Source organism: Mus musculus, chromosome 14, assembly GCF_000001635.26.
Source record: "Mus musculus strain C57BL/6J chromosome 14, GRCm38.p6 C57BL/6J".
Lineage (NCBI taxonomy): Eukaryota > Metazoa > Chordata > Mammalia > Rodentia > Muridae > Mus > Mus musculus.
The window spans coordinates 5,759,580-5,779,847 of record NC_000080.6 but is presented as its reverse complement, the minus strand read 5'-3'; the positions used below and the strand labels follow the sequence as shown (position 1 = coordinate 5,779,847).

Below are 20,268 nucleotides of genomic sequence, written 5' to 3'. Positions count from 1 at the left end.
CAGTGGCCTCTGCATCAGTTCCTGTCTCCAGATTTCTATACTGTTTGAGTGCCTGTCCAGATTCCTTCCATGATGAGCTGTGATGTGGAAGTATAAGTCAAATAAACTTTCCTTCCAAAGTTACTTTGGTTATGATATTGCCACAATAGCAGCTCTAAGAAAGAAATTCCTATTAAAAAAAAGTCATTTAACATACCAACTAATAAATCTATTAGGATGTATGTTGGCACGTGATAGCAAGTAGGACTCTAAATGTTAATTTCTATGATAAGGGTTTGTTATCCCTACGCACCAAGGAAGTGCAAATCAACCACAGTGACATTCTGCTTCATACCCCATACCTGTGAGCACAGATATCAAAAACAGAGCAGAGAGATCAGGCCCTGCTGACAGCATACAGTAAAGGCATCATTCTGTGTCTCTGCCTTCCCTCTGGGGGTCAGGAATGTCACCAACGTGCCACTTGGGGAAGGCAAAACTCAGGGATATTAGGCTGTGTTTCTTCCTAGCCCCTGGGGTGCTGAGCCACATTGCTCAGGGAAGGCTGAAACAGTCTCAGATAGGGGGCCCAGCCTGTGTTTCTCTGGCTGAAAACAGCAGGGTTGGGGGGAGGGGGAGTCCTATGCACCCAGAAGCTCCTGGGAACCATGATGAGTTGAAAATGGTGGTCCCAATCCGCTTGTGTATGCAGATACCACTGGGAACTTCAAGTAGTTGGGAACAGGAGCCAGTAGCCATATATGAACCCAGTGTGGGGAATTCAGCTTAGCTCCAGGTGAGTGCCAGGACTATGGAGGGGCTAGAAGAGGGGTCCTCTACAGGAGACTTAACCACAGCTCTGTGTGTCTAAGCCTTACCCCCCACCATCCCCATCCCTACACAGCCCACTGTCCCCCACACCCTTCAGGTCTTTGATGAAGAAGACAGTCCTTGCTTGTCTAAACTGTTTTATTCAGGGTAGATGAAAATGCACAAGTCTTACTCTGGGTGAACCAGAGATTGAATATCTTTCACAGAATTGGAGGGAAGCTCATTGGCTAATCACTTAGAGCCTAGTTAGATACCCCATCACAATAGAAAACTCTATGCAATGTCACCGGTTGTCATGGTCCTCTGGTGACACAGTCCACTGCCTCACAAAGGATAGCTGTGTGCACTCCAGGCAAGAATGTAAATTGGTGGAGCCACAGGCAAAACAACATGGAAGTTCCTGAAAAGAAATATAAAAAAGATGTAGCTTCCTCATGAGGTGTTTGAAATAATTGTCTCATATTCGCCTGTAGGCAAGTCTGTCGGGCATTTTCTTGTTTAAGGATTGATGTGGTAAGGCTAAGCCCACTGCAAGAAGTGGGTTGCCTTGGCAGGTGGTCCTGTGGTGTAAGGAAGCAGGCTGAACAAGCCATGAGGAGCAAGCCTGTAAGCAGGGCTCCACCATGGCGTCATGCGCTGACTTCAGTTCATGATGGTCTATAACTGTAAGCTGAGAGAAACTCTTTCCTGCCTGTGGTAGTCACTGTTCTATTACTGTGATGAAATACTACAAACAAAGTAAGATACAATGAAGCTTTTAACTGAGGGCTTGCTTAGAGTTTCATATAGTCCAAGGTCATCATGGTTGGAAGTATGGCCCCCAGACAGGCAGGCCTAGTGCTAGAGCAACAGCTAAGAGCTAACTAACATCCTGATCTGCAGGCAGTAAGAGATTGACACTGATTCTGACTTGGTCTTTTGAAATGGGCTGAGAAAGAAATTAGGGAAACAACACTGTTCACAAGAGTAAAAACCAATAGAAAATACCTTGGTGTGACTCTAACTAAGGAAGTAAAAGATCTGTATGATAAGAACTTCAAGTCTCTGAAGAAAGAAATTAAAGATCTCAGAAGATGGAAAGATCTTCTATGCTCATGGATTGGCAGGATCAATATAGTAAAAATGGCTATCTTGTCAAATGCAATCTACAGATTCAATGCAATCTTCATCAAAATTCCAACTCAATTCTTCAATGAATTAGAAAGGACAATCTGCAAATTCATCTGGAATTACAAAAAACCTAGGATAGCAAAAACCATTCTCCAGGATAAAAGAACCTCTGGTGGAAATACATACAAAAGTTGACCAGATTTGGTACAAGCTTGTAATTCCATCCCTCAGAAGGTTTTTTAAAAATTGTTGTTGGTAGCTTGACCTAAAGCTGTACTACAGAGCATTGTGATCAAAAATTGCATGGTCTTGGTATAACGATAGACAAGTAGACCAATGGAATAAAATTGAATACACAGAAATGAACCCACACACCTATGGTCATTTGATCCTTGACAAGGGAGCTAAAACCATCCAGTGGAGAAAAGACAGCATTTTCAAAAAATGGTGCTGGCACTACTGGCGGTTAACATGTAGAAGAATGGGAATTGATCCATTCCTATCTCCTTGTACTAAGGTCAAATCTAAGTGGATCAAGGAATTCCACATAAAACCAGAGACCATGAAACTTATAGAGGAGAAAGTGGGGAAAAGCATAGAAGATATGGGCACAGGGGGAAAGTTCCTGAATAGAACAGGAATGGCTTGTGCTGTAAGATTGAGAATGGACAAATGGGACCTCATGAAACTGCAAAGCTTCTGTAAAGCAAAAGACACCGTCAATAAGACAAAAAGGCCACCAATAGGTTGGGAAAGGATCTTTACCTATCCCAAATCGGAAAGGGGACTAATAACAAATATGTATAAAGAACACAAGAAGGTGGACTTCAGAAAATCCAATAACACCATTAAAAAGTGGGGCTCAGAGCTAAACAAAGAATTGTCACCTGAGGAATACCGAATGGCAGAGAAGCACTTGAAAAATGTTCAGCATCCTTAATCATCAGGGAAATGCAAATCAAAACAACCCTGAGATTCCACTTCATACCAGTCAGAATGGCTAAGATCAAAAATTCTGGTGACAGCAGATGCTGGCAAGGATGTGGAGAAAAAGGAACATTTCTTCGTTGTTGGTGGGATTGCAAGCTTGTACAACCACTCTGGAAATCAATCTGGCAGTTCCTCAGAAAATTGGACATAGGACTACTGGAGGATCCCAGAATACCACTCCTGGGCATATATCCAGAAGATGTTCCAACTGGTAAGAAGGACACATGCTCCACTATGTTCATAGCAGCCTTATTTATTATAGCCAGAAGCTGGAAATAACCCAGATGCCCCTCAACAGAGGAATGGATACAGAAAATGTGGTACATTTACACAATGGAGTACTACTCAGCTATTAAAAAGAATGAATTTATGAAATTCCTAGCCAAATGGTTGGACCTGGAGGTAGCATCATACTGAGTGAGGTAACCCAATCACAAAAGAATTCACATGATATGTACTCACTGGTAAGTGGATATTATCCCAGAAACTTAGAATACCCAAGATATGAGATACAATTTGCAAAACACAAGAAACTCAAGAAGAACTAAGACTGAAGTGTGGACACTTTGCCCCTTCTTATAATTGGGAACAAAACACCCAGGAAAGAGTTACAGAGACAAAATTTGGAGTTGAGAAGAAAGGATGTATCATCTAGAAACTGCCATAGAAGTGGATGCTCACAGTCAGCTATTGGATGGATCACATGGCCACCAATGGAGGAGCTAGAGAAAGTACCCAAGGAGCTAAAGGGATCTGCAACCCTATAGGTGGAACAAAATATGAACTAACCAGTACACTCCCCCCCAATCCCCCCCCTCCGCCGGAGCTCGTGTCTCAGTCTGAGTATGTATCTGAAGATGGCCTAGTTGGCCATCAGTGGAAGAAGAGGCCCTTTGTTCTTGCAAACTTTATATGCCTCAGTACAGGGGAACACCAGGGCCAAAAAGTGGGAGTGAGTGAGTAGGGGAGTGGTAGGGGGAGGATATGGGGGACTTTTGGGATAGCATTGGAAATGTAAATGAAGAAAATCACAAATAAAAAAAGGGAAAAAAAGAGAACTTCAAGTCTCTGAAGAAAGAAATTGCAGAAGATCATAGAAGATGGAAAAGATCTCCTGAGCTATCTGGGGAAAGGAAGCAGCATGCAGTGTCACACAACTCTCTCTGAGGCAACTGCTAGAACTGGAATAGGGATGTTTGTTTGTTTGTTTGTTTGTTTGTTTATTATAAAAGCATACAAAAGTTAGCCAGAGTTGGTACATGCCTGTGATTCCAGCACTCAGGTTTTAAAAAAATTGTTGTTGTTAGTATTCCTGTTGATTCTATTGGAGTTGTTTTGAACTCTCCCAGCTATTTGCACTGGACCCAGAAAATTAAGCCCATGCTCTGTACAGACCTATCATTCATGTTAATCAGTGATTTTATTCTTAGCAATCACTCCTCAGATGATCTCATTACTCACTTTCAAATAAGGAAAACAGTCATACAAACATTAGTTAACTTGTATGGTCTCACGTAACCAACTCATCATGACTATAGAGTGGCATCCCAATCTTTGGAATACTCAAGCTTCTATTTTTGAGATGACAGGCCTCTGTGGAAGACTCCATTAGCTGGCAGAGGACCTGGAATGTCTGGCGCTTGAAGACCAAGGCTGCCCCTCCAGTGTCTCTGAAGCTTGAGGCAGAACAGGAACACTTGGCCACAGCTGGTTCAGGTCTGTGTTTTGGATGAGCCCTGAGACCTGGATGAACACAGGTCTCCAGAGTTCTGGTAAAGGTGAGCACAAACACTTAGACTCGAGGAGAATGATGGACCTTTGGGATGCAAGTCTTTCTTTTTTTTTTTATCTTTGCTTTGTACATAGTTTATGTCAAAATCAACTTTTTCTATACTCCAGACCTTACTTAATCAGTCTGACAGAAATTTTGAACCCTCTGACAAACATCACTCCATCCCTCTTCTACCTTTTTCCCTGGACCATCATTCTCAGAGATGAGCCATTCTGAGAGAATCCTAATAGCCCCAAAGGTAGTATTCTTTGGCACTTGATCTTTAGGAAAGTAGGCAGAGTTCTGCCCCAGATGATTGCAGATGTTCCTCTTGGCCTTCAACTTGTCTGGAAACCTTTGGTCTTACTTCTCCCTTCTCATCTTATTTGGACCTAGATCCCAATATTTCCACACAAAACAGAGGCTGGAGATTCTTAATGATACCTTGTGGTTTATTGTTTCTGTTTAAAACACTAGGTAGAAACTCCCATGACCTCCCAAGACAAAATGATTTACAATTTGCAAGTCAGTGACCAAATGCCCTATTGTCTCCTCCCTGGATAAATCATGATTAAAAAATTAATAATAATCCACGGTGGTAGAATGTTGCTTTGTTTGTTTGTCCGTTTATTAGTTTTGGAGGTGGTGGGTTTTTTATTTTGTTCTGTTTTTTTGAGACAAGGTCTGTCAGTGTAACCCTGGATGTCCGGGGAACTTACAACATAAAGCAGGATGGCTACAACCTCAGAGAGATCCACCTGCCTCTGCCTCCCAAGTGGTGGGATTAAAGTCGTACACAAGCATATCAGATAATAATCTTTTAATTGCCTAAACTATATCTCATAAAGGAAGAAAAACAGAAGTCAAAATTGCCTCACTCTAAAGCTACTTTCATGATTAATTAAAAGCAAGGTACTCATCAGCTGACTCTGTTCTGTGTTTAGCACACTTTTGCTAAATTTAGAGAACAATTTAAAGCCATTCAGAATTAACAATGAATATACATGAATGTCAAACAAAATAAGAAATCCATATCTTACTCAGGAGAAATTTTTGACACACAAAGTTTTCTGACCTTGGCTGAGATAATTGTTTTATTGTTGTTTTGGGGGGTTTTGTTTGTTTGTTTTTTCTTTTTGTTTGTTTGTTTGGGTATTTTTTTTTGGTATTTTGGTTTTTTTTTTCTGAGACAGGGATTCTCTATGTAGCCCTGGCTGTCTTGGAGCTCACTCTGTAGACCAGGCTGGCCTCGAAGTCAGAAATCTGCCTGCCTCTGCCTCTCAAGTGCTGGGATTAAAGGCATGCATCACCGCTGCCAGGCAGGCTGAGATAATTCAATGGCTGAAAGTCATGGAGACAGTTCTCATCCGAGTGTACAACCGAATGACCAACCATTAACTATGCCAGCTCTAAAGTAGAGCAACAATCTCCAGCCATTGAGGCATAATGAAAGATTACTGTACTCACAGGCCAACAAAAGGCGCAAACAGACTTATTCACATTCAGAGTTTATAGCAATGTCCTTTCAGACCATTGATATCTACGAAATGCATATGAAATACCTACAGCACTGAGTCTAAAGGGGACTCCACCTCACAGGGAACATACAGAAGGGTAAAGAGGAAAACCAAGAATGGAAACCTTACTGCTCCCAGTTGCCTTTTTCAAGCCAACATCTCTTTCAAGCCTGCAGATTTTTTTTGCCTTTGGGAAATTAAGTTGGACACAAAATCATCTTGCTTATCACATAGCAACGTAAATGTAACTACCTGAAGTCCTACTCAGCTGACAGGAGAAAATATACAAGTGAAAAACAGAGAATGAGTAAAGAGGAAAAAAATGTACCTAGTCAATAGGAAGATGAACAAAATGGACCAAAGACATCAAAAAAGATGGAGGTGAGGAGGGCACTAAGATACAGGAGATCACTGTCAAACTACATGCCCTTCAAAGCACAGTCTTAGCCCTGAGCTGGGGCAGTGCCAGCACACTTCTTTTTTTTTAATTTTTTATTAGGTATTTAGCTCATTTACATTTCCAATGCTATACCAAAAGTCCCCCATACCCACCCACCCCCACTCCCCTACCCACCCACTCCCCCTTTTTGGCCCTGGCGTTCCCCTGTACTGGAGCATATAAATTTTGCGTGTCCAATGGGCCTCTCTTTCCAGTGATGGCCAACTAGGCCATCTTTTGATACATATGCTTCTAGAGTCAAGAGCTCCGGGGTACTGGTTAGTTCATAATGTTGTTCCACCTATAGGGTTGCAGATCCCTTTAGCTCCTTGGGTACTTTCTCTAGCTCCTCCATTGGGAGCCCTGTGATCCATCCATTAGCTGACTGTGAGCATCCACTTCTGTGTTTGCTAGGCCCCGGCATAGTCTCACAAGAGACAGCTACATCTGGGTCCTTTCGATAAAATCTTGCTAGTGTATGCAATGGTGTCAGCGTTTGGATGCTGATTATGGGGTGGATCCCTGGATATGGCAGTCTCTACATGGTCCATCCTTTCATCTCAGCTCCAAACTTTGTCTCTGTAACTCCTTCCAAGGGTGTTTTGTTCCCACTTCTAAGGAGGGGCATAGTGTCCACACTTCAGTCTTCATTTTTCTTGAGTTTCATGTGTTTAGGAAATTGTATCTTATATCTTGGGTATCCTAGGTTTTGGGCTAATATCCACTTATCAGTGAGTACATATTGTGTGAGTTCCTTTGTGAATGTGTTACCTCACTCAGGATGATGCCCTCCAGGTCCATCCATTTGGCTAGGAATTTCATAAATTCATTCTTTTTAATAGCTGAGTAGTACTCCATTGTGTAGATGTACCACATTTTCTGTATCCATTCCTCTGTTGAGGGGCATCTGGGTTCTTTCCAGCTTCTGGCTATTGCTATGAACATAGTGGAGCATGTGTCCTTCTTACCAGTTGGGGCATATTCTGGATATATGCCCAGGAGAGGTATTGCTGGATCATCCGGTAGTAGTATGTCCAATTTTCTGAGGAACTGCCAGACTGATTTCCAGAGTGGTTGTACAAGCCTGCAATCCCACCAACAATGGAGGAGTGTTCCTCTTTCTCCACATCCACACCAGCATCTGCTGTCACCTGAATTTTTGATCTTAGCCATTCTGACTGGTGTGAGGTGGAATCTCAGGGTTGTTTTGATTTGAATTTCCCTGATGATTAAGGATGTTGAGCATTTTTTCAGATGCTTCTCTGCCATTCGGTATTCCTCAGGTGAGAATTCTTTGTTCAGTTCTGAGCCCCATTTTTTAATGGGGTTATTTGATTTTCTGAAGTCCACCTTCTTGAGTTCTTTATATATGTTGGATATTAGTCCCCTATCTGATTTAGGATAGGTAAAGATCCTTTCCCAATCTGTTGGTGGTCTTTTTGTCTTATTGACGGTGTCTTTTGCCTTGCAGAAACTTTGGAGTTTCATTAGGTCCCATTTGTCAATTCTGGATCTTACAGCACAAGCCATTGCTGTTCTGTTCAGGAATTTTTCCCCTGTGCCCATATCTTCAAGGCTTTTCCCCACTTTCTCCTCTATAAGTTTCAGTGTCTCTGGTTTTATGTGAAGTTCCTTGATCCACTTAGATTTGACCTTAGTACAAGGAGATAAGTATGGATCGATTTGCATTCTTCTACATGATAACAACAAGTTGTGCCAGCACCAATTGTTGAAAATGCTGTCTTTCTTCCACTGGATGGTTTTAGCTCCCTTGTCGAAGATCAAGTGACCATAGGTGTGTGGGTTCATTTCTGGGTCTTCAATTCTATTCCATTGGTCTACTTCTCTGTCTCTATACCAGTACCCTGCAGTTTTTATCACAATTGCTCTGTAGTAAAGCTTTAGGTCAGGCATGGTGATTCCACCAGAGGTTCTTTTATCCTTGAGAAGAGTTTTTGCTATCTTAGGTTTTTTGTTATTCCAGATGAATTTGCAAATTGCTCCTTCTAATTCATTGAAGAATTGAGTTGGAATTTTGATGGGGATTGCATTGAATCTGTAGATTGCTTTTGGCAAGATAGCCATTTTTACAGTGTTGATCCTGCCAGTCTATGAGTATGGGAGATCCTTCCATCTTCTGAGATCTTCTTTAATTTCTTTCTTCAGAGACTTGAAGTTTTTATCATACAGATCTTTCACTTCCTTAGTTAGAGTCACGCCGAGATATTTTATATTATTTGTGACTATTGAGAAGGGTGTTGTTTCCCTAATTTCTTTCTCAGTCTGTTTATTCTTTGTATAAAGAAAGGCCATTGACTTGTTTGAGTTTATTTTATATCCAGCTACTTCACCGAAGCTGTTTATCAGGTTTAGGAGTTCTCTGGTGGAGTTTTTGGGGTCACTTATATATACTATCATATCATCTGCAAAAAGTGATATTTTGACTTCCTCTTTTCCAATTTGTATCCCCTTGATTCCTTTTGTTGTCAGATTGCTCCGGCTAATACTTCAAGTACTATGTTGAAAAGGTAGGGAGAAAGTGGGCAGCCTTGTCTAGTCCCTGATTTTAGTGGGATTGCTTCCAGCTTCTCTCCATTTACTTTGATGTTGGCTACTGGTTTGCTGTAGATTGCTTTTATCATGTTTAGGTATGGGCCTTGAATTCCCGATCTTTCCAGAACTTTTATCATGAATGGGTGTTGGATCTTGTCAAATGCTTTTTCTGCATCTAACGAGATGATCATGTGGTTTTTGTCTTTGAGTTTGTTTATATAATGGATTACATTGATGGATTTTCGTATATTAAACCATCCCTGCATCCCTGGAATAAAACCTACTTGGTCAGGATGGATGATTGCTTTAATGTGTTCTTGGATTCAGTTAGCGAGAATTTTATTGAGGATTTTTGCATCGATATTCATAAGAGAAATTGGCCTGAAGTTCTCTATCTTTGTTGGATCTTTCTGTGGTTTAGGTATCAGAGTAATAGTGGCTTCATAAAATGAGTTGGGTAGAGTACCTTCTACTTCTATCTTGTGAAAAAGTTTGTGCAGAACTGGAATTAGATCTTCTTTGATGGTCTGATAGAACTCTGCACTAAACCCGTCTGGTCCTGGGCTTTTTTTAGCTGGGAGACTATTTATAACTGCTTCTATTTCTTTAGGGGATATGGGACTGTTTAGAAGGTCAACTTGATCCTGATTCAACTTTGGTACCTGGTATCTGTCCAGAAATTTGTCCATTTTGTCCAGGTTTTCCAGTTTTGTTGAGTATAGCCTTTTGTAGAAGGATCTGATGGTGTTTTGGATTTCTTCAGGATCTGTTGTTATGTCTCCCTTTTCAGTTCTGATTTTGTTAATTAGGATTTTGTCCCTGTGCCCTCTAGTGAGTCTAGCTAATGGTTTATCTATCTTGTTGATTTTCTCAAAAAAACAACTCCTCGTTTGGTTAATTCTTTGAATAGTTCTTCTTGTTTCCACTTGGTTGATTTCACCCCTGAGTTTGATTATTTCCTGCCGTCTACTCCTCTTGGGTGAATTTGCTTCCGTTTTTTCTAGAGCTTTTAGATTTGTTGTCAAGCTGCTAGTATGTGCTCTCTCCCGTTTCTTCTTGGAGGCACTCAGAGCTATGAGTTTCCCTCTTAGAAATGCTTTCATTGTGTCCCAAAGGTTTGGGTACGTTGTGGCTTCATTTTCATTAAACTCTAAAAAGTCTTTAATTTCTTTCTTTATTCCTTCCTTGACCAAGGTATCATTGAGAAGAGTGTTATTCAGTTTCCACGTGAATGTTGGCTTTCCATTATTTATGTTGTTATTGAAGATCAGTCTTAGGCCATGGTGGTCTGATAGGATACATGGGATAATTTCAATATTTTTGTATCTATTGAGGCCTGTTTTGTGACCAATTATATGGTCAATTTTGGAGAAGGTCCCGTGAGGTGCTGAGAAGAAGGTATATCCTTTTGTTTTAGGATAAAATGTTCTGTAGATATCTGTCAGGTCCATTTGTTTCATAACTTCTGTTAGTTTCACTGTGTCCCTGTTTAGTTTCTGTTTCCACGATCTGTCCTTTGAAGAAAGTGGTGTGTTGAAGTCTCCCACTATTATTGTGTGAGGTGCAATGTGTGCTTTGAGCTTTACTAAAGTTTCTTTAATGAATGTGGCTGCCCTTGTATTTGGAGCATAGATATTCAGAATTGAGAGTTCCTCTTGGAGGATTTTACCTTTGATGAGAACGAAGTGCCCCTCCTTGTCTTTTTTGATGACTTTGGGTTGGAAGTCAAACTTATCAGATATTAGGATGGCTACTCCAGCTTGTTTCTTCATACCATTTGCTTGGAAAATTGTTTTCCAGCCTTTCATTCTGAGGTAGTGTCTATCTTTTTCTCTGAGATGAGTTTCCTGTAAGCAGCAAAATATCGGGTCTTGTTTGTGTAGCCAGTTTGTTAGTCTATGTCTTTTTATTGGGGAGTTGAGACCATTGATGTTAAGAGATATTAAGGAAAAGTAATTGTTGCTTCCTGTTATTTTTGTTGTTAAAGTTGGCATTCTGTTCTTGTGGCTGTCTTCTTTTAGGTTTGTTGAGGGATTACCTTCCTGTTTTTTCTAGGGCGTTGTTCCCGTTCTTGTATTGGTTTTTTCTGTTATTATCCTTTGAAGGGCTGGATTCATGGAGAGATAATGTGTGAATTTGGTTTTGTCGTGGAATACTTTGGTTTCTCCATCTATGGTAATTGAGAGTTTGGCTGGGTATAGTAGCCTGGGCTGGAATTTGTGTTCTCTTAGTGTCTGTATAACATCTGTCCGGGCTCTTCTGGCTTTCATAGTCTCTGGTGAAAAATCTGGTGTAAATTCTGATAGGCTTGCCTTTATATGTTACTTGACCTTTTTCCCTTACTGCTTTTAGTATTCTATCTTTATTTAGTGCATTTGTTGTTCTGATTATTATGTGTCTGGAGGAATTTCTTTTCTGGTCCAGTCTATTTGGAGTTCTGTAGGCTTCTTGTATGTTCATAGGCATCTCTTTCTTTAGATTTGGGAAGTTTTCTTCAATAATTTTGTTGAAGATGTTTGCTGGTCCTTTGAGTTGAAAATCTTCATTTTCATCCACTCCTATTACCCCTAGGTTTGGTCTTCTCATTGTGTCCTGGATTTCCTGGATATTTTGAGTTAGGATCTTTTTGCATTTTCCATTTTCTTTGATTGTTGTGCCGATGTTCTCTATGGAATCTTCTGCACCTGAGATTCTCTCTTCCATCTCTTGTGTTCTGTTGCTGATGCTCAAATCTATGGTTCCAGATTTCTTTCCTAGGGTTTCTATCTCCAGTGTTGCCTCACTTTGAGTTTTCTTTATTGTGTCTACTTCCCTTTTTAGGTCTAGTATGGTTTTGTTCATTTCTATCACCTGTTTGTATGTTTTTTCCTCTTTTTCTGTAAGGACTTCTACCTGTTTGATTGTGTTTTCCTGTTTTTCTCTAAGGACTTGTAACTCTTTAGCAGTGTTCTCCTGTATTTCTTTAAGTGATTTATTAAAGTCCTTCTTGGTGTCCTCTGCCATCATCATGAGATATGCTTTTAAATCTAGGTCTAGGTTTTCAGGTGTGTTGGGGTGTCCTGGACTGGACGAAGTGGGAGTGCTGGGTTCTGATGATGGTGAGTGGTCTTGGTTCCTGTTAGTAAGATTCCTACGTTTACCTTTCGCCATCTGGTAATCTCTGGAGTTAGTAGTTATAGTTGACTCTGTTTAGAGATTGTTCTTCTGGTGATTCTGTTACCATCTATCAGCAGACCTGGGAGACAGATTCTCTCCTCTGAGTTTCAGTGCTCAGAGCACTCTCTGCTGGCAAGCTCTCTTACAGGGAAGGTGCGCAGATATCTTGTTTTTGGACCTCCTGCTGGCCTAAGAAGAGGCCCAAAACAGGGACTTTCTCAGAAGCTGTGTTGCTTTGGCAGTTCCCAGAAGCTGTCAGCTTCTGTGGTGCAGACTCTCACCTGTGCAGACTAAATTCCTAAGTTCCAGGGAGTCCCGGAATCAAGATGGCGACCGCTGCTGCTGAGGCTGAGGCTGCCTCCCAAGCCAGGCAGACACCTGTCTTCTGGTCCGGACGGTGGCCGGCTGTCTGCGGCCCGCCAAGGGTGCTGCCTCAGCGGCTCTGTGCTTCTGCCTGTCCCAGAAGCTGTCCGGTTCTCTGGCGCACCCTCTCACCTGTTCAGACTAATTTCCTAAGTTCTGCTGAGTCCCGGAACCAAGATGGCGACCGCTGCTGCTGAGGCTGGGGCCGCCTCCCAAGCCAGGTGGACACCTGTCCTCTGGTCCGGATGGTGGCCGGCTGGCCAGCACACTTCTTTTTCTCTGCCTGTCTGTCTTTCTGTCTGTCAGTCTGTCTGTCTGTCTGTCTCTGTGTTTCTCTGTCTCTGTCTCTCTCTCTCTGTTTCTCTGTCTCTGTCTCTCTCTCTCTCCCTCCCTCCCTCTCCCTCCTCCGTGTCTTTCTCTCTCCCTCCCCCTCTCTCTCTCTCTCTCTCACACACACACACACACACACACACATCCTATTCTTTACATTAAAAGTTGTCCTATACACTACCCCGCCCCCCAAAATGGTGAGATTAGTGTACTGTCCTAAAACCACCAATTTCCTCCCACTAAAATGATTAATTAAATGATCTCATACCGTGTTATTTCAACCAAATGAAACTGTCTACACTTTGCCAACTTTGAACTGCTGAAAGCAATTTAGCACAGCTCATCTGAATGGCCTACTATCACTAAAAAGAAGGAAGTAAATATTCAGAAAGCCATTAGGGAATAGTCCTACTAGCAGTTTTTAAACAGAATATATACACATTGTGTGTGTGTAGAAATATCTACGAATACAAAAATAGACAGTGTTATTTTCTAAATGTTTATTTTTTGAGAGAGGGTCTCACTATGTCACCCAAGTTAGCCTTGATCTTTAGGCAATCCTCCTGCATCAGTTTCCCTGGTGCTGGGACTACAGGTATATACCATGTTATTTGGTTATCTTAAAAAAATGTATAAATGCATATATATATGCGTGTGTGTTTATATGTGTGTATATATACATATACATATATATATATATTCTTACGTGTATGTTGTACATAAATAATATATAACACTTGTAAGTGCATAGAGATTTTCTGGAAGCACCGCAAGAAAACATCACTTACGATTGCCTCTGAGAGGAAACCAGAGATCAGTGGAAGATGGGATTTCTCTCATGGCTAGAATCCTTTCCTGTAGCCTCTTGTATTGTTAGTATGTGTGGGTTTGAATATGCTTGGCCCAGGGAGTGGCACTATTAGGAGGTATGGCCTTGTTAAAGAAGGCATGGCCTTATTGGAAGAAGTGTGACAGTGTGGGGGTGGTCTTGTAGACTCTCCTCCTAGCTGCCTGGATGCTAGTCTTCTCCTGCTTGACTTTGGAACAAGATGTGGAATTATCAAATATTCCTATACCATGCCTGCCTGGATACTGCCATGCTCCAGCCTTGATGATAATGGACTGAACCTCTGAACCTGTAAGCCAGCCCCAATTAAATGCTCTCCCTCTGTTGCCTTGGTCAAGGTGTCTCTTCATAGAAATGAAACCCTAACTAAGACAGTATGTCTGACTACATACATGTCTTATTGTTGTTTTGAGATAGGGCCTTACAAGATAGGCCAGACTATAGTCAAATTTACCATCCTCTTGCCTCAGCCTTCTGAGCAGTATAATTAAAATACCCATTGCCAGCTTGTACAATGTTTTCAATTAAGAGAATGCCTAGACACTTTTCAAATGTCTCAAGTAAAGCAATGTCCATTTTAGTATGCAAATCCTTTAGTGTATCATGAAATATTTACAAAAAGTATTTCAAACAAGGTTAATTACTTAAACTCTGGCCTTTTGTTAGTTTGGTTTTGAGACAGAGTTTGATGTAGCCCAGGCTGGCCTGGGACTCCCTTTGTAAATGAGGAGAGCCTTGCAGCACTGATCCCCTGCCTCTATGTCCTGAGCATTAGAATTCCAGGTGAGTGACACTGCACCTTGTTTCTATGCAATACTGGGAACTAAATCCAGAGCTTCATGCATGCTAGCAAAGCAGTCTACCAGTGAGCTGCCTCCCCAGCCCAAACTGTTCTGCACTGTTCACTGCCTGCCAAACAGGGGAATGACCCCGGGGATCTTCAATGGGAACTAAAGTCAGTGGGCTTGTTCTAATGATAATATTCACATTGCAAGTATTTAATAACTATGCAGTCATTCATGGAAAGATATTTGTGTGTGTGTGCGCACGCGCGTGCACGTCACAAGCACATATTCGATGAGGTCATGGTCAGCTGTCTTCCTCCTCCCCCTCCCCCTCCCCCTCCCCCTCCTCCTCCCCCTCCCCCTCCCCCTCCCCCTCCCCCTCCCCCTCCCCCTCCCCCTCCCCCTCCCCCTCCCCCTCCTCCTCCTCCTCCCCCTCCCCCTCCCCCTCCCCCTCCTCCTCCTCCTCCTCCTCCTCCTCCTCCTCCTCCTCCTCCTCCTCCTCCTCCTCCTCTTCTTCTTCTTCTTCTTCTTCTTCTTCTTCTTCTTCTTCTGAGACAGGATTTCTCTGTGTAGCCCTGGCTTTCCTGGAACTTACTTTGTAGACCAGGCTGGCCTCAAACTCAGAAATCCACCTGCCTCTGCCTCCCAAGTGCTGGGATTAAAGGCTGGCATCACTATGACCTGCAGCTGTCTTCTTTAGTCACTTTGCTCTTTAATTTTTGGACAAGGTTGATCCTTAAACCTGAATCTCTGATTGGCTTGGCCAACAACTCATGGGGATCCTCCTGTGAATGCCTCCCCAGCACCTGTCTTTTATCAAATGTGGTAGAGGGGTCAGAATAAGAATGATTGCCCCCATCCCTGACCCCTCCCTACCCCCACTCCACACAAGCATGCCCCCAGTCTATGGAATGTAAACACTTGGTCCTCAGTCAGTGGCATTATTTGGGAAGGAATTAGGAGTTTCTTTCTGGAGGAAGTACCTCACTTGGGGGGGGGGCAGGGTCTGGGAATTTAAAGCTTCACACTGCTCTCAGTTGGCTCTCTCTGTTCCAGGCCTTCAGTGCATCATGCTGCAGCTTCCTGCTTCTACTGCTATGCCTGCCTCATGCAGCCATGCCTCCACACCAGGATGACCTCTTATGCTTCTGGAAGTAAAAGCCCCAAAACAATCTTCTATAAGCTCTGCTGGTCAAGGTATTTTTTATCACAGCAACAAAAAGGCAACAAAGACACATGAGTATTGGGGATGTGCCTCAGTTCCTCCACTTACACAGCAAGCACCTTACAGTCTGAGTCCTTGCTCCTCCCCTCAAATATTTTCAAGTTCTATGAACAACACACTCACCTGTGGGCCATACACCTAACTACACAACTCGATCAGGAGCACATTTGCACATCTATATGTAAGCATGTAGTATGTATAAGTGTGTGAATGCAGAACTAAACGCACTATTAGTAATCCTAACCCATCATACTTAGAGGGTCTTGATGTATCTTCAGGATAACTGAGAAAACACTGTTAGTGTGGCCTCAAAACCAACTAAGCCTTAGCCAAATCTGGGGCCTGTGCCTCCTTTCAAGCCTCTCTCACCTTATACTCCTAGGGAGAAGATGAGGAAATATCTTCATTCTCCTAAGGGTGCTTCTCTTCTTACCTGGATAATTCCCAAAGACTAGGAACCCACTGTTACCTTTAGTAGCTCTACTTAAATTACCTCCTCCACAGACCTCACCTTCTCCTCTCAGGAGCAGTATGTGAGCTAAGAGCCACCATGATGGGCACCACAGCACAAGTTACAGCCTGGACTGCAGGAGGTGGGCCATGAGGCAGAGGCCCATTAGTCTTAGCAACTTATTACTGTGACTTCAGATGTTTGAACACAAAACCATTTTTTATAAATACTGACATATGAGCCAGTATAAAATGCAGATTTCCTGATATTCTGATATGAATATCAGAAGCAGTATTCCAAAACTTGATAATTAGCCATAATCGTGGCAAATGTTTGTCAGAAAGTCCAAAAAAAAAAAACCCAAACACCTTTAATCCCAGCACTCAGGAGTCAGAGGCAGGCAGATTTCTGAGTTTGAAGAGAGCCTGGTTTACAAAGTGAGTTCCTGGACAGCCAGGGCTATACAGAGAAACGCTGTCTCGAAAAACCACAACAACAACAAAACAAAAACAAACAAACAAAAACATTTTCTTAGATTTATTGTAGCCGTAATAAACATGCTTTATCCAAAAATTAAACATTACAATCTTTCATGTTCATTAAGCCAACAACTTAATAGTGCCCTCTATCAAATTTTTTGTTCAATCTTACTTCCTCAGTTCAATTTATGCCATCCCTAATTTTTTTCAAATGGCATGATTCTTACTAGCCGATATTGATATTAATAGGCATGGAATTTTGACCATTGCATATAAGTATATGATGTGCCATTTTTGAAACCTGCCATTTTTCTCTTTAATTCACTTTTTCAGGTTTGTTTGTTCGTTTTGTTTTGTTTTGTTTTTTATGACACGGGGTTTCTCTGCATAGTCCTGGCTGTCTTGGAACATCCTTTGTAGACCAGTCTTGCACTCAGAAATCTGCCTGCCTCTGCCTCAGGAGTGCTGGGATTAAAGGCTTGTGCCACCACTGTCCGGCCAGGGTTTTGTGTCTTTTGGTTTGTTTATTTTTGTTTTTGTTTTGTTTTGTTTTGAAAAATTTTTCACAAGTTAAAAGTATGGTTAGTTTTAGTTTTCAAAAAATCGAAATTCAGAAAAATTACAAATGCTATGAACTTCAAATCTGTCTCCATTAAACAGTAGTTCCAAGATGTCTGAGTAAACATGGCTGAAGCAACCTTTGACTCTGGTAACTGAAGTCCAAATTGTTTCCATGTAAGACTCCCATAAGCCTTAGGCAGCTAATTGTCATGAAATGACTGTAGATGAATTGCTTTTGCAAATCTGTTACTAGAGGGAGCATCCACTAATTTAATCATTTCCCTCCTCAAAATCTTGCTTTAACTCCTCCACTAACGACAGTCTAGGTGTTGAAGACTTCTAAACTAAGAAGAATGTTAAAATATCTAAGTCCCTTAACATCCAGTAGCCTCTGCCTTCATTATTAAAGGAAAGCTCAACTTTGAGACTAATCAGCACAAAAATGCCACAAAAGCACTACCAGACCCTGAAATACCCTAAAGAAATTAATTTGTGATGAACCACCATGGATGTCTGAGCCCTACACTTTGAGGGAACCTGCAACACAGAAGCCTGGGCAGCCTGTGGGCACAGCACCCAAGGGAAACTGACTGAGAGACTCAAGCTGCTCAGCTTGCTGTGGGTGGGAAAGCACAGTGGCTGGCAGAATACAGCTTCCAGCAGGGCTTCCATAGCATGCAGCTCATGGGTGAACAACCGAACTCCCTTTAAGTTTCCTAGGTGGGAACTCGCCACCAAGCTCTAACCGTGCTTCAAGATGCTTGCTATGATGGCTAGACAAGTGTTCCAGAACACACCGTAGATATCTCTTCAACCCACCTCAGGAATCCCTAAAGCACCTTCCAGTCCTCTGCGCCAGGCCACGCCCCATCCAGGCCGCCCCACCCCCCCGGCCCTCCTGCACCACTCTTCTGGATACCACTTCCAGGGATCTCCCAGAGCATTCCCTCTGCCCACAGCCCTCTCACAGGTCCACGCCTGAGCCTTACCTTGGTCCCCATCTGTTCAGAGGTGGACACTTTATGGATGAGCTTCTGGGGCCCCTCCTGTTCCAATTCACTGTTGGATGAATCCTCTCCAGGTTCTGCAGTAGTGGGGCAAACCACACTGGCCCCAGGGACAGCTCCTCCTGTGAAGCCCTGAGGGTGGTGCTGGCTGCAGGCCCAGGCATCCTCTCTGATTCCTGCAGGGACACAGCAGTGCCCCAGGGGCTGTGGTCAGCTGCTGGGCTCTGCCTGAAAGTTTGAGCCCTGCCCCTAGCTAGCACCATCTTCCGCGATCCCCTCTGCGCAGCACCCTGGACCCGGGACCCTGGATCACAAGCCTCCCCTGCCTAGACCTCTTGGGTCCTCTGTGCACTTCACGCCTGGGCACCCAGCCTTGGGATGTTCTGGTGTTGCTGACCCAGGATATGACCAGCACCAGAATGAGATGACAGATGTCGAGATAAGCCTCGAAGGACCGCCCTCTCACTCTTCCTAGGGTCTGGAGGGCTCAGAGGAAATGGAGAGTAGAGATAGGCAGGGGCATGATGCAGCAGGCCAGGCAGTGGAGATCCTCCTCCCCTTGTTCTAGGCAGCAGGAGTGAGGAGAAGGCTCCTGAGGGAAAGGGGGACATGGAGCTATCTCCTATGTTCTGGGGTGCACACTGAACCCCGAATCCCTCCACATACTCGGACTACAAGGTACCATTCCAGCTAAGTAAAAGTTCCCTCTGCACAGGAGAAGAACTGGGTCTTACGGACCCTCACTCAGCACCATTGCTAGGACCTTACCTCCACACCTCTGTCCGGGGCTTCCGGTAATTTAGGCCACCTCTACAGTGCTGTTTAGCTTCGGGCCCACCCCCATCTGGCGCATTAGGTAGAGAAGAGCATTTTCTGGGAGGTTAGGCTCTGCTCTGAGAGCTTTTGTTTCAGAAAGAGTGATTCCCTTTGGCTAACAGGAAGCTGGGAAGGGCATGGTGAGGACTCAGAAACAAGAGAGGACATGCATGCAGCGCAAGATGACAATATGCCGAAATAAATGTCTAGGCTAAAGCGCCCATCCAGAATGCCTGGAAGAATGCACCGAACTACGTGAACAAAGTATAAAGTAAAGAATATATATACACACATCCACAGGAGAGAACACCTCTCCCTGGTCCAGACTAAAGTCTGAGGAAAGAGAATCCACAGGCTGGAGCCTCAGCTCCCAGGCTTCCCTGGCCAGCTGCTTCAGCACAGCCACAGGGAAGAGCTACCTTGCAGCAGCAGTGCACAATGCACATTCAACCTCAAAATCCTACACAGGTGGGGGAAGAGGGGCTGAGGGAGAGGGTAGGAAAAGGACAGGCTTCCTGCTGTCCACCTTAGAAAACTTCACAGTGCTGTTAGTGATTTTCCAATGGTGAAGTCCCTACCGACTTGGCGGGGGGGGGGGGGGGGGGGAGGGGGTGTTCTCTTCAGTAGATCAATTCTTTTAGCCCTTCAGGTTCCTCCCTTAGTTTGTCACTTAGCCTTGACCTTGAAAATTCCTGGAAACTAAGATTTGGGGTTTTGATTCTTTCAGGTTTCAGGTGCAATCTTAAGCCCAGCAATGATCCGCTGCCAGCTCTAAGAGATTTTAACTACACTGAAAACATGAAATCCCTTTAGGTCATTCAGCAAGAGAGTGCTGCCATGTTTCTCAAACACAGAGACAGCCTCTCTTGTGCTTCAGTTATTCCCTTTATCGAGGGAAAACATGGGGTAAAATGGACTTCAAACGTCCTTCTGGCCCTATAGTATGAACTTCTGTACCTACAAGTACACATGCCGAGAACTTTCTAAGAAACAATAGCATTAAATGAACTTGGTCGGAGATCCAGATCAGTGCCTAGAGTACAGAAAGCCTATACACG

General features: G+C 43.2%; 1 long non-coding RNA gene across 1 annotated transcript in view; it reads right to left on the bottom strand.

The window, feature by feature from the left end:
- Window positions 1–464: 464 nt before the first annotated feature.
- Gm36476 overlaps window positions 465–20,268 on the bottom strand; it is an 82,632-nt gene continuing 62,828 nt past the window's right edge. The window contains exons 2-3 of the long non-coding RNA XR_874112.2: window positions 18,377–18,570; window positions 465–1,210 (exon numbers count right to left, since the gene is read on the bottom strand). This is a non-coding gene — a long non-coding RNA (predicted gene, 36476). The remainder of the gene's footprint in view (window positions 1,211–18,376; window positions 18,571–20,268) is intronic.